Genomic DNA, 4,758 nt, shown 5'->3' on the forward strand with positions numbered 1-4,758 from the left:
TGGGCCCCGTGTTGCTCCACCGACATACTCCTTCCTCCTATATATACCTACATACCCCCGTCAGATCAGATACGGAGCCAAAAACCTAATTCCACCGCCGCAACTTTCTGTATCCACGAGATCCCATCTTGGGGCCTGTTCCGGAGCTCCGCCGGAAGGGGATTCCACCACGGAGGGCTTCTACATCATCGCCATAGCCCCTCCGATGAAGTGTGAGTAGTTTACTTCAAACCTTCGAGTCCATAGCTAGTAGCTAGATGGCTTCTTCTCTCTTTTTGGATCTCAATACAATGTTCTCCCCCTCTCTCGTGGAGATCTATTTGATGTAATCTTCTTTTTGCGGTGTGTTTGTTGAGACTGATGAATTGTGGGTTTATGATCAGGTTTATCTATGAACAATATTTGAATCTTCTCTGAATTCTTTTATGTGTGATTGAGTTATCTTTACAAGTCTCTTCGAATTATCCGTTTGGTTTGGCTAACTAGATTGGTAGTTCTTGCAATGGGAGAAGTGTTTAGCTTTGGGTTCAATCTTGCGGTGTCCTTACCCAGTGACAGAAAGGGTTGCAAGGCACGTATTGTATTGTTGCCATCGAGGATAACAAGATGGGGTATTTATCATATTGCATGAATTTATTCCTCTACATCATGTCATCTTGCTTAAGGCGTTACTCTGTTTTCATTAACTTAATACTCTAGATGCATGCTGGATAGCGGTCGATGAGTGGAGTAATAGTAGTAGATGCAGGCAGGAGTCGGTCTACTTGTCTCGGACGTGATGCCTATATACATGATCATACCTAGATATCCTCATAACTATGCTCAATTCTGTCAATTGCTCAACAGTAATTTGTTCACCCACCGTAGAATACTTATGCTCTTGAGAGAAGCCACTAGTGAAATCTATGGCCCCCGGGTCTATTTTCATCATATTAATCTTTCTACACTTTTATTATTGCTTTGCTTTTTACTTTTCCTTTTATTTTACTTTGCATCTTTATACCAAAAATACCAAAAATATTATCTATCATCTGTATCAGATCTCACTCTCGTAAGTGACCGTGAAGGGATTGACAACCCCTATTCGCGTTGGTTGCGAGGAGTTATTTGCTTTGTGTAGGTATGAGGGACTTGTGCGTGGCCTCCTACAGGATTGATACCTTGGTTCTCAAAAACTGAGGGAAATACTTACGCTACTCTGCTGCATCATCCCTTCCTCTTCGGGGAAAACCAACGCAAGCTCAAGACATAGCAAGAAGGATTTCTGGCGCCGTTGCCGGGGAGTCTGCGCAAAAGTCAACATACCAAGTACCCATCACAATCCCTTATCTCTCGCATTACATTATTTGCCATTTGCCTCTCGTTTTCCTCTCCCCCACTTCACCTTTGCCGTTTTATTTGCCTCTCTTTCCCAATCTCCTCCTCTCTTTTCCGTTCGCCTTTTTCTTGCTTGTTTGCTTGTGTGTTGGATTACTTGCTGCCATGGCACGTGATAATACCAAATTGTGTGACTTTACCAATACCAACAATAATGATTTCCTTAGCACTCCGATTGCTCCTCTTGCCAATACTGAATCTTGTGAAATCAACGCTGCTTTATTGAATCTCGTTATGAAAGATCAATTCGCCGGCCTTCCTAGTGAAGATGTCGCTACTCATTTAAATAGCTTCGTGGATTTGTGTGATATGCAAAAGAAGAAAGATGTTGACAATGATGTTGTTAAATTGAAGCTATTCCCTTTTTCGCTTAGAGATTGTGCTAAAGTTTGGTTTTCGTCTTTGCCTAAAAATAGTATTGATTCTTGGAACAAGTGCAAAGATGCTTTTATCTCTAAGTATTTTCCTCCCGCTAAGATCATCACTCTTAGAAACGATATTATGAATTTTAAACAACTTGATCATGAGCATGTTGCCCAAGCTTGGGAAAGAATGAAATTAATGATTCGCAATTACCCTACTCATGGTTTGAATTTATGGATGATCATACAAAATTTTTATGCCGGTTTGAACTTTGCTTCTAGAAATCTCTTAGATTCAGCCGCGGGAGGCACTTTTATGGGAATCACATTAAGAGATGCTACAAAACTTCTTGATAATATTATGGCTAATTATTCTCAATGGCACACCGAAAGATCTTCTAGTAAAAAAGTGCATGCGGTAGAAGAAATTAATGTTTTGAGTGGAAAGATGGATGAACTTATGAAATTATTTGCTACTAAGAGTGTTTCTTCTGATCCTAATGATATGCCTTTGTCTACTTTGATTGAGAATAATAATGAATCTGTGGATGTGAATTTTGTTGGTAGGAATAATTTTGGTAACAACGCGTATAGAGGGAATTTTAATCCTAGGCCTTATCCTAGTAATCCTTCTAATAATTATGGAAATTCCTACAACAACTATTATGGAAATTTTAATATGATGCCCTCTGAATTTGAGACTAGTGTTAAAGAGTTTATGAATTCACAAAAGAATTTTAATGCTTTGCTTGAAGAGAAATTACTTAAAGTCGATGAATTGGCTAGGAACGTTGATAGAATTTCTCTTGATGTTGATTCTTTAAAGCTTAGATCTATTCCTCCTAAGCATGATATCAATGAGTCTCTCAAAGCCATGAGAATTTCCATTGATGAGTGCAAGGAAAGAACCGGTAGGATGCGTGCTATGAAACATGCCTTCATTAAAGCGTGTTCTTCCAATTCCCATGAAAACCAAGATGAAGATCTAAAAGTTATTGATGCGTCTCCCGCTAAATCCTTGTTTTGCAATATGAATCTTGATAATGATGAGATTGATTATGAGTCACCTTTGCCTAGAAGGCGTTCCAAAAATTCGGAGTTTATAGATCTTGATGCTAAAATTGGTAAAAGTGAGATTGAAGAAACTGAAACTCTAGATAATAAATTTACTATTGCGGATTTCAAGGAATTTGATTATGATAATTGCTCTTTAGAAAGTTGTATTTCCTTGTTGCAATCCGTTGTTAATTCTCCCCATGCTTATAGTCAAAATAAAGCTTTTACCAAACATATCGTTGATGCCTTGATGCAATCTTATGATGAAAAACTTAATTTGGAAGTTTCTATACCTAGAAAACTTTATGATGAGTGGGAACCTACTATAAAGATTAGAATTAAAGATTTTGAGTGTTTTGCTTTGTGTGATTTGGGTGCTAGTGTTTCCACGATTCCAAAGACTTTATGTGATATTCTAGATTTCCATGACCTTGATGATTGCTCTTTAAATTTGCACCTTGCGGATTCCACCATTAAAAAACCAATATGAAGGATCAATGATGTTCTCATTGTTGCAAATAGAAATTTGGTGCCCGTAGATTTTATCGTTCTTGATATATATTGCAATCTTGCTTGTCCTATTATTCTTGGTAGACCTTTCCTTAGAACGATTGGTGCGATTATTGATATGAAGGAAGGGAATATTAGATTCCAATTTCCATTAAAGAAAGTCATGGAACACTTTCCATGAAAGAAAGTCAAATTACCTTATGAATCTATTTTGAGAGCCACCTATGGATTGCCTACCAAATATGGCAATACCTAGATCTATTCTTGCTTTTATGCCTAGCTAGGGGCGTTAAACGATAGGGCTTGTTGGGAGGCAACCCAATTTTTTTTTATGTTTTTTGTTTTTGCTTCTGTTTAGTAATAAATTTATCATCTAACTTCTGTTTAGATGTGTTTTTATCTTTTAATAAGTGTTTGTGCCAAGTTAAACCTATAGGATCTTCTTGGATGATAGTTATTTGATCTTGCTGTAATTTCCAGAAACTTGCTGCTTATGAAACAAATTGTTAAAAATCACCAGAACGTGATAAATTAGTCATTCCAATTTCTGCTGATCAATAAACAAATTGCCTAGGTTGTCCTATTTTGGCTGATTTTTTGGAGTTCTAGAAGTTTGCGTTAGTTACAGATTACTACAGACTGTTCTGTTTTTGACAGATTCTGTTTTCCGTGTGTTGTTTGCTTATTTTGATGAATCTATGGCTAGTAAAATAGTTTATAATCCATAGAGAAGTTGGAATACAGTAGGTTTAACACCAATATAAATAAATAATGAGTTCATTACAGTACCTTGAAGGGGTCTTTTGTTTTCTTTCGCTAACGGAGCTCACGAGATTTCTGTTGAGTTTTGTGTTGTGAAGTTTTCAAGTTTTGGGTCAAATTCATTTGATGGATTATGGAACAAGGAGTGGCAAGAGCCTAAGCTTGGGGATGCCCATGGCACCCCCAAGATAATCCAAGGACTCCAAAAAGTCAAAGCTTGGGGATGCCCCGGAAGGCATCCCCTCTTTCGTCCACTTCCATCGGTAACTTTACTTGGAGCCATATTTTTATTGACCACATGATATGTGTTTTGCTTGGAGCGTCTTGTATTATTTGCGTCTTTGCTTTTTATTCTACCACAATCATCCTTGCTGTACACACCTTTTGAGAGAGCCATACATGAGTTGGAATTTGTTAGAATACTCTATGTGCTTCACTTATATCTTTTGAGCTTTATAGTTTTTGCTCTAGTGCTTCACTTATATCTTTTAGAGCACGATGGTGGATTGGTTTTAAAGAAACCTTTTGATCTCTCATGCTTCACTTAGATTATTTTGAGAGTCTTAAATAGCATGGTAATTTACTAAAAATAATAATATGCTTGGTATTCAAGATTTGTAAAACTTTCTTTTGAGTGCGTTGAATACTAAGAAAAGATTGATGCTTGATAATTGTTTTGAGATATGGAGGT

Source organism: Triticum aestivum, chromosome 7D, assembly GCF_018294505.1.
Source record: "Triticum aestivum cultivar Chinese Spring chromosome 7D, IWGSC CS RefSeq v2.1, whole genome shotgun sequence".
NCBI classification, from domain to species: domain Eukaryota; kingdom Viridiplantae; phylum Streptophyta; class Magnoliopsida; order Poales; family Poaceae; genus Triticum; species Triticum aestivum.